This window comes from Mytilus trossulus, chromosome 7 (genome assembly GCF_036588685.1).
Source record: "Mytilus trossulus isolate FHL-02 chromosome 7, PNRI_Mtr1.1.1.hap1, whole genome shotgun sequence".
Taxonomy (NCBI): domain Eukaryota; kingdom Metazoa; phylum Mollusca; class Bivalvia; order Mytilida; family Mytilidae; genus Mytilus; species Mytilus trossulus.
In genome coordinates this window covers 49,105,308-49,115,844 of record NC_086379.1, presented here as the reverse complement: position 1 = coordinate 49,115,844, position 10,537 = coordinate 49,105,308, and the positions used below count along the sequence as shown (strand labels likewise).

At 30.1% G+C, this 10,537-nt stretch overlaps 2 long non-coding RNA genes across 2 annotated transcripts; both read left to right on the top strand.

The window, feature by feature from the left end:
* Positions 1–91: 91 nt before the first annotated feature.
* LOC134727099 (uncharacterized) lies at positions 92–2,243 on the top strand. Its single transcript, XR_010108715.1, has 3 exons — positions 92–150; positions 1,312–1,409; positions 2,138–2,243. It is a non-coding gene; the product is annotated as an uncharacterized LOC134727099 (long non-coding RNA).
* A 2,066-nt stretch (positions 2,244–4,309) lies between these two features.
* Positions 4,310–9,408, top strand: LOC134727098 (uncharacterized). The gene is made up of 4 exons (XR_010108714.1): positions 4,310–4,363; positions 5,980–6,131; positions 6,807–7,032; positions 9,277–9,408. It is a non-coding gene; the product is annotated as an uncharacterized LOC134727098 (long non-coding RNA).
* Positions 9,409–10,537: the final 1,129 nt, after the last annotated feature.

The following is a 10,537-nucleotide window of genomic DNA, read 5'->3' as shown; positions in this document are numbered from 1 at the left end:
TAAAAACATAATTGCATACACCTTTGATTATTAAGTTGATATACATGTTCTACTTTACTTTTTTATACAGCTTACAGTATGAATTTATTTTTTAGATGGTTATGACAAGCTAAAGCCCTTTGGTATATGTATACATGGATGTGTAGATGGGTAAGGAGAACAATTTAGTTGACTTATATTTTATGCAACCTTATTTTTTTAGTAACAGACACCAAATATCAGTCATCCTGATGACCAACATTTTTCAGATATTGAACATAGACCTCTATTTTTATGAAACACATAACAGATAACGATATTAATGATGTTGGCAACAGAAACAGTTGGATTGAATAGAATGATGCTCTCCTGTTTGACCATTTATTACTTAAAAACAAAGATTTTTGCCTTCGGCTGTTGTCTGCTGAGACTATGGTCGAGTGGTTGTCGCTTTGACCTATTCACCATTTCCTTTCTCAATTTTACATTATGTCAATGTTGACTCCCAGCCATAAAATTATATTCGAATGCAATTTGTATACAACAATTTTTCATTGGATAAAAGTTGCCGTCAAATCCAAAGTTGACCACGCATAACTGAGGAGGGATCCACCATTTTGAATTGATTGAATCAACAAGTGTTTGATTACTACTATAAAATTGAAAAAAATACAACAACTATCTCGAATTCAAAGATTTAATGTAATTTAGTTTTAAGTTGAATTGTAAAAATAAGGAGTCTGCATCCTAAAATTGGTGCTTAGAAAATATGCAGATTAAACCCTAATTTAGCATGACTTTATGATGCTAGTATCCGATATATGTGCATTGTGTTGTCAAAAACAGCCATATTTGTGTAGCAGAATCATTCTACTTTTCAATAAATAGTTTCATGATTACATTATCACAATTTTGTAAAACTGCTATATTTTGGGGCCAAAAAGGGATCTTACTGAACCTTCTCCTTTGATAACTCCAAAGCTTCACAAAGTTTAATCAAGTCTGAAGGGTTGTGAACATATCAGACACCTAAACCATATTATTTTATGAATCATTTAAAATAAAAAAGGTGTAGTATATTGACCAAATTACTGGTGTTGCTATTCAAGGAATTAACCGTTATCATGACAACTTTATAAGTAATCAAATGTATCATATAATGTTTTGACTAAAATCTTTTAAAGCAATGTTGGTATGAAATCTGTGTATGAAAAACAATAACCTATGAAATGTGCAGAATCTGGACTATTTTTAAATAATCAATATTGAAATTTGCTAATGATGAAGAGTATCAGGATAAAATGTGTTTTATAAATTCTATTTTCTATTCAGATTCTCAAGAAAAATTATATGGCTTTGTGCTAGTATCACTAATAAAAGACCAGAAGTTGTAGCTGATTTTTTCCTGAAAGCTGTGGATAACATTAAAGGTTGGTGTAACTTCAATTTATATTTGTCATGCCCCCACACTATTGGAGGCGGCATTCAGTTTACCCTTTTCCATCTATACATACATTCTGAAGTTGGTTTATATTCTTTAACTTCAGTTGCCTCAGCCAAGTTAAATAACAACGATTTTAAATTTTACAGTTCTGGAGTTATTTTTCTTGAATAATAGTGTTTCCAGTCTTATCCGTGCATTTACTCATGAACTATTAAACCAAAGCTTTTAAAATTTTAATATCTTGTTTCTGATGACAAAATGGAGGTCAAGATCAATAATCATGAAAATTTTGACTTTTACCATTCAGGATTTATGTTTCATAAAAGATTGAAAAAATAAATTGTTTTACCAGTCATGTTATTGCATTTACTCATGTACCATTCAACCAAAACTTTTCAAATTTTAATATGTTGTTGACAAAATGGAGGTCAAGTTTGATATTGACGATTTTTACTTTCATTGTTCATCAGTTATGGTTCTTGTGATATTGAAAAGTACCAGGACACGAATAAATGTTAATAAATCTGGTTGTCGCTCTGACAGTCTCTTGTTAATGGTTTCAATTGAATTTTTCAAGCAATTTAAAGTCACAGCTATAGAACAGAAGTGTCATATGTGTTAAAGTTAAAACAGATGCAAACAGTTACTTGTAAAATTATTTTATAGATCTGATAAAATATTGTGAAGTTGAAAGTCTATAATTGTATTTTGCAGCTTTTCCAAGCAAAATCAGATGTGACCCTGGTACTGAAAACGGGTTGACAGCAGCCATCCAACTCACTCACACTTCTGATAAGAAGTCTGTGATTTATGGCTCCTCCGTTTATAATCAGGTATTTAGACCTATAACTTGCATTTATATTAGTTGACATAATTTGTCTCTGACTGACTGTTCCTGATCAATTCCAGAAACTCACAAAAGTTTTCCTTTACTCTTGTTTTTTTGTTGTTTTTTTTTTTTTTTTTTTTTTTGAAGAAATTAATAATTCTGATGTATTTAATTGGGATATCTGTCAATAATAAAGTATATTCTATCTGACAGTATTTTTGATTTTGATGTAATTTTGTAAATATTGAACCCATCTAGGGCAGAACGAAAAAGTATGTGTGTTTACTGTAACATTTTATTTTACATTGAGTTGGTTGCCCCTCTTTGTAGGTGACAGACTATCTTACTTCTGGGTCGTAAGTCCTACTTCTAGATGATGTAGTACTGGTGTCTGAAAATTTATTCTATGAAGATGCTTCTGACATTTTAAATCTTCAATTTTGATTAGCTTACAGCTTGAATTAAACTGTTACAAATGTTCATCAATAATTCAACTTCACAAACAAAATATTCACAAACACTACTACACAGATCTGTGCTACACGGAAGGTAAAATCAATGCACACACAAGACTGCAGTTTCTACATTATGCTTTTATCCTTATTCTCCTGACATCTGTCAGATTCATTTATGTGTGCCTCCAAAAGGGAGTACTATAATCCTGGTTTCCAGAGTTTCTTACCTTCCTCTGGTTGAAGAGAAAATTAATACTGTGTTTCAAATATTTTTTATTATTGATTAAAACAGAAGTGCATCATGCTGCACATCAACATTCGTTTCTATGATATAAAATTCTTGAAACATCATTTACAATTTACTCCTAGATCCTAAGTGCTGCATGTATGTTATGATGAAACTTTTTTAGACATTAGAAAAAAAAAAACTTTTCATAGAAACCAACTTTATAATTGTTTGATCATGAAACACAGTAAAAAAACAACTCAAAAAAAATTGTGAGCTCTATCTAAAAATGCGAGAGAAAGTTGAGTTTTTATTTAATTATGCTATTAATAGTGAAACTATGGTTGCAATGAAATACTATAAAATACCTTCATTTCCTAATTAAATAAAATTTATTATTTCACAGGGGAAATACAACTGATAAAAACCTATGAAGACAAAATGTTTACAATAAAAAAAAGTCTGAAAGACATTGTATTAAAGCCAGTTGTCAAATTCAGGTTCACTGATTTTAATTAAATTCTCATATTTGAATTATAACAATGTAAGACATTTGTCTAAAATAAACAATTAACAGGGCACATAGCTTCCTATGTATTATAGTCTAATTAATTATCTCTAAAAAGTCATCTGATTACCAAATATGCGATATAGAAATACTGGTAGATAGATTTAGCAAACTTGTGCTGTAATTATTGTAGATCTATTCAATTTCATATCAAATCAAAATGAAATATGAATTGTAATTATCGTTAAAACCAGTATAAGAATGTTTTTTTGGGGGGATTGAATCAGTCAATCAAAAGATTTATGTTTGTTTCACTTTAAATGTTGACATTCTTTTCCTTTAAATAACTTCACACATACAATTCACGTGTTATTAATCTGAAGTTAATGGTTTAAATTGAAATTTCAATGAGGTTGAATTAATCACTTGCAAGTGATTACTTCATAATCAATGTTTATTAGCTTATTTTGACAAAATTGAACTATACTGGCTTCTAAAATGAATCATTATTTTGTTTTTTTGCTTTTCATTAATGATTGACGCTTAAAAATTATATATTAGATTTCTTTATACATCTGGTCTGTGGTGCCCCTTAAAGAATATCTTTTATTAAAATTGTCTGATTTGACTTCGTTGAAATTGAAGCCCATGAAGTCTTTGACGTTTCAAAAAAGGACCTATTCAAGTGGTACTTCTGAATGAACTTTACAAAGGTAGAGATCTTCCATGTCCAGACTTTATAAGAAAAGAAATTAGATAAAAGGATGTATGATTTTAAGTCCTCCAAAAACAGTCATAGAGGGGTAGGACAATACTGTAATCAAATATATAAGGGTGACTTGACTGAGACTTACGTAATATTTCTATTTTTACAGTGCCTTGAAGCAGATGGAATATTGAATGTAAGCAGTCAAATCCACAAGTGAGTTGCATCGTAAATGAAACTAACTAGTGTAAAAAATGTTGCAATTTTGTTACAACAAAGGGACAAATCATTCAGTATTCCAATGTACTGTGGATTCATTATTCTATAAATTTTGTGCCATTTTCAAATTTCTTGGTCTGTGAGAAGAATATTTCTCCTCACTATTGATCATGTTGATATATCTGTTGTTTCCAACTAAGTATTGGTCAAAATTTAAATTATGATGTCATTTTTCTAGGTTTCTTCTGAACATTCCTATTGTGTCTTCATGGGGAAAAAAAAGGGTCTATGCATGATGTCACACATATAAAGAACACCACTTTCTGCAAATATTTGAAAAGGAATAAAAAACATCATTAGAGAAACACATTCCACCACTTTAACTCATGTATTGCCTTATTTGTTCATCCTCAACAGTTAAATTTGAATTATTTAAAAAGCTCTGCGCTCCTTGCCGTTTACAAATTAAAATTAAACTGTCTGAAATAGAGAAATATCGTAAGACATTTGTTACAGTGGTGAAATATATATCTTGATTCGTGGGATAACAATTTCAGCTGACTTTTGTGGTATAGGTTAACCACAAATGTCAATCATGTCAATGTTCTCTGAAGTGCAAATTATCTGTTTGCTTTGGAAAAGCAATAAACTTCAATATCTATGAAATAAACCCACATTTTATGCTGACCTGGCCCAAGCTTTTCTCATCAAGTCGTTAACTTTTACAGAAACCTTTTCATCTAAAACTATTGTGCCAAATCTAATCAAACTTCGCCACAACCATCATTATGGTATCTAGATTAAATAATGTGTCCAATGATAAGGCTTGCCAAATAAGATTGCCAATATAACTAGAACATAGGGTAACATTCTTATGAAAACCATGATAGATATCTATATTAGATTAAATCATTCAGGGATCATAACAATGAAAGATGTCATTAGATTGTCCAGATAAGATGTATCATATCTGTATCAAAAGGAGGCTAACATTTTGCACTAGTTCTTACATAAATATTATAAAACAAAAAAAGTTCCACATTTAGAATTTTGACCTTTAATCTTGATATCAATTTCTTTCTAGTAAACTAGATCCTCAATACATATATTATACACCACAAAGATACTCTTTTCTCTTTCTTAACCAATTTTTTCTTTTCTTTGCTGTAGCGGTGAGGGCATTAGGTTTAACACATGTCCACAGTTTTTTCGGTTGAATGTGGAAAAGATGATCTGGATTTGAACAAAAGTTGTGTCTATTAACATAAAGCTGTTGAAATTGTTTAAACTAAAGTCAACGTATGTAAGTTTCTTCATGTCATGAAAAGAACGATGATACAAAAGTTTTCTTTAAAAAGACATACATCTTTTTACCAAAAAAATTAGCTGACCAAAGAGCAGAAAACAGCTGAATGCCACCAATATGTCTTCAATACAGTGTGAAAATTCCACACCCATTCATCCAATGAAAAAAAAAAAATACTAAGCATCAAGTTCTAATTGTACCTATTATTCATTGCTATATTAGACAATAAATCCTATTTAAAATTTTAAGCTTCAAATAGGGACCATATGAGGTTCTTAAATAAATATTAACTCCATTAACATTTCAGACTATGCTTGCAGTTTGTATACTTGCCGATAATACAGCAAGATTTAGCAGAGTTAACAGTTCTTTGGAACAGTCATAACATTAGAAAACAAAATCAGGGAGATATATTGTCAGGCATACCTGATGTTCTCTATCACTATCCTGAAGTGTATGGTAAGAATGATTTGCATATTGTTGAAAAAACTATTGTTACAGTACTTGCTGTCTTTCTTTCACAGAAATTACAATTAAATGTAACTTTTTTGTTACATGATCATTTCCAAACTCAGACTTTGAACCTACTTTTGAAATTAACAGAATTTAAAAAAGGAAAATATTGCTTATATATTTGGTGGTCAGATGCTGAACATTGTCTGTACAATAACTTGACAACATTAATAAGATATTTTTTTGTGACTTAATGAAGGTCAAGTATGATTTTCAGAAGATAATGATTTACTTTATTTACTTGATTATTAGAATGATTAATATATGGCAAATATCAAGTGAAAGACATTATGTTAATTCATTGCATTAATTTTCCCTAAACAAAGTTGCTTTCCACAGCTATTATTTCGTTACTTTCCTGCACCAAAAGAAACAGTGTTTGACACTAGTATCAAGCTATGGTTCATGAATTTTTGTTTTGAAATTTATGAATTTGTAATCTCAAATTGAGTACTGATTGGTTACGTGAAACCAAAAAATCAAAACACTTGGAATATTTCAAAACACTGTTTGAAATAACATTACCTAAATGATAATTTGATGAAATGTACTTATAGGATATGAACTTCTTTTCTGTATTCTTTGTCTGCAATATTTATACCAGTTTAAAATCTGTTTTAGGTACTTCAGATTTCTGTATTCCTGCAGATGATATAACATTAAACTTCTTCAAGGATCAGTGTACCCATGAAGCAAATCTATTTAAAAAAATAGATGAAGACTTTGAGGCAGTTTTGACTGAACTAAGGGATAATCTTAACATCCCCCCTGTAATTGATTCTGTACAGAATGCGCGGTATTTATTTATATATCTGAAGGAAAGAATGGAGAACTTGCTATCATAGAGGTATGAATTGAAAGTCATTACTATTATAGTAAAAGTCATCCACATTAATTTATTACACTAAAATTGATTTGGTATACAAGTTGCAATTAGCAGATTTCCACTAAAATAAGAGTATTTACTACTCATTATCAAATTGTTTGAACTATGATGAAAAATCATAATTACAACAACAAACTGATAGGTTTCATATGTATGAAAGAATGGAAATGGTGATATTTTCAATCACTGCAATGAAGGTTGAAAGTTACTATGGATTTATTATTATCTAATAGATACCAATTTTCCGTGATTTCATGGTTAATATAGGTTCATCACAAAACTAAATGTTCACTAAGTACAACTTTCTGTTAATGGCAGGTATGCAGACTTTTTCAAACCATCAAATATAAAATAAACTAGAGCCTCCTAAGAGCCTGTGTCGCTCTTCTTGGTCTATGTGCATATTAAACAAAGGACACAGATGGATTCATGACATAGTCTTTTGGTGATGGTGATGTGTTTGTAGATCTTACTTTATTTAACATTCTTGCTTCTTACAATTATAAAAATTTATAATGAACTTGACCCATTACAAAGGAAACTATTTTGTTAAAATTTACAAAAATTTACAAAATAAATAAAAATGGACTATAAAGGCCAATAACTCCTTAAGGGGTCAAGTGACCTTTTTGGTCTTGTTGACTTATTTGTGGATCTTACTTTGCTGAACATTATTGCTGTTCCCTGTTTTTTCTCTATTTATTATTATATTCAAGATAAGAACCAAAAACAGGAAAATTTCCTGAAAATTACTTATTCAGGGGCAGCAACCCAAGAACCAGTTGTCTGATTCTTCTGAAAATTTCAGGGCAGATAAATCTTGACTTGCGAAACAAATTAACCCCTGTGTATGATTTGCTCTATACACCAAAATCTACATTTTACCCCTATGTTCTATTTTTAGCCATGGCAGCCATTTCGGTTAGTTGGCAGGGTCACCGCACTCAATTTCTAAACTAGCTACCTCAATGATGATTATGACCAAGTATGGTTAAATTTGAATCAGTAGTTTTAGATTTTGAAGAGTACAAAAAATAACCAAAAATTGATAAAAAATTACTATACAGGGCAATAACTCCTTAAGGGGTCAAATGACCATTTTAGTCATTGAATCTTATTTGTAGATCTTAATTTGCTGAACATTATTGCTGTTTACAGTTTATCTCTATCTATAATAATATTCATGATAATATCGAAAAAAACTTTATAATTTACTTAAAATTACCAATTCAGGGGTAATTGTTGGATTGCTGCCACTGAATTGGTAACTTTAAGGAAATTTTGCCGTATTGGGTTATTATCTTGAATATTATTATAGATAGAGATAAACTGTACACAGCAATGAGGTTCAGCAAAGTCAGATCTACAAATAAGACAACTCGACCAAAATGGTCAAGTGACCACTTAAGGAGTTATTGCCCTTTATGGTCAATTTTTAACAATTTTCATTAATTTGGTAAACTTTTGTAATTTTTTTTCCTCTGTCACCTAAGAGCCATGTTTATTATAGATAAAGAAAATGGTACGTAGCAAGAATGTTCAGTAAAGTAAGATCTTCAAACACATCACCATCACCAAAACATAAATATGCACTCACACCAAGGATAGCGACACAGTTATGAATAAGCTTCATGATTTCATAGAACTGTAACATCAGGTTACAAGCATTTTACGGGAAAATACACACTTGTGAGACTAAAATCATTACAAACAAGGAAACGTAAACTAACGATGCTAAAATGTGTTATATAAGCCATTTTTTGTATACTAATACGACATGTAAGTACCATTGTCCTTTAGATTCATCACAACTTATCTCAATGTTGTACAGTTTAAGCATCTCACTTATTCAGTTTGCTGTGTTGTTTTACATCAATTTGATAGTGCGTTCATCTATGAGAACGGCAAATAATGCCTTCACCTAGATCGTTTTGATCCAAAACAATTGCCGTATTTGACCTATTAGAAAAGAAATAATTCATGGGGGCTGGATTATGTCATGATTTTACAACGGGTTGTCAATTTATGCCGATATTTGTCATAAAGGGCAAACCCATGGTAAAATCACGATATATTCCAGCCCCCATGATTTATTCCTTTATTTTCTATCAATCCATGGAAATTAATAATAATGAAAAGGAATTAATTTAGTTACATAATATTAATGTGTTACATATAATTCAATATCTATTTTTTCTTCTTCAGATTTTAAAAGCTCATTTGTGAGAGTCAAGTCTGGAATTCATCCTTATCCATCCACGAGAAGAGACAATACTTGTTACTGGTATCTGAATGATGAGTCCTCTGTCAAAATCTTTGAAGACTAAACTTATCTGAATCAACATAAACTTATATGAAAAATTGTTAATTATTGCATATACAAAAATGTACAATTAATTGTCCAAAACTAAAAGTGATACTATTTTGGCCAATGAGTCTGCATTTTGATGTTCATATGCTATGAATGTACCTGTACATGTAAAAGTATCAAGTAAATTACAATTATAAATGATAAATTGTTTGACAATGTCAAACATAGCTGCTTATAATATGAAATTATATTATCATGTTCTTTATATAAACGATGTACATATGACTACCCGACTAGGTTGATCAACCAGCAGACAACTGTCTCATCTGACAGGATCAAAATTAAGGATATTTGCGTGTCATGTTTTGGAATTTTTGTCAGATTTTCAGAATCCTCTGGGTTTATCCATTGAAATGCTTTAAAAATGTTGCCCATGGACCCCCATTTTTCTTTTTATAAATCTTTTACATGTATAATTATAATTTATTTGTAAAAGTCTTATAAAATCTTATTTATTTTTTAATAGTATTTGAGAACCTTCACTGGTGAATGACAAAGCTATGAAAAATCAAGGGAGAACATTTTCCTGCCAAAATTTCAATGGCTATAATATCTGTAAAACAAGCCTATTGACCCCTAATTTTTTTTTTACTTTTTTGATTCCTCAATTAACCCCCATTCAATATATACTAGTTTTATAAAAAGTTATTTATTTTGAAACTGAGCAGCGGACTTCCTTAAAGAACAAAATTAAAATGCCTTCAATTTTAGCAAAAATTTCTATTCAGACTATTCTGTGTAAACTGGGCAACTTGAAATCAAATTAAATTCCGTTATAAATATATTATATGGCTCATAAATGCAAATAGTTGAACTGCATTTAAGGTGATATGTGTGTCTAGATTTTATTAGGTCAGCAAATGTTTATGTTAAATGCTACTAAGAAACAATTGTATTCATTTATTTCTCCTTAAATTCTAATGTTGGACATTTTTGCTTGATTTCAAATTACTATAACTTTGCATGTGAAGGGGAGGTAACTCAGAAAATGTATGTTTTTTAAAGCTATCTTAAGGGCATACGATACAATTTTTATTCTATATTGAAAATTTGCATTTGCATGTAAGATATTTTTGGCCTGATAAAATCAAATAT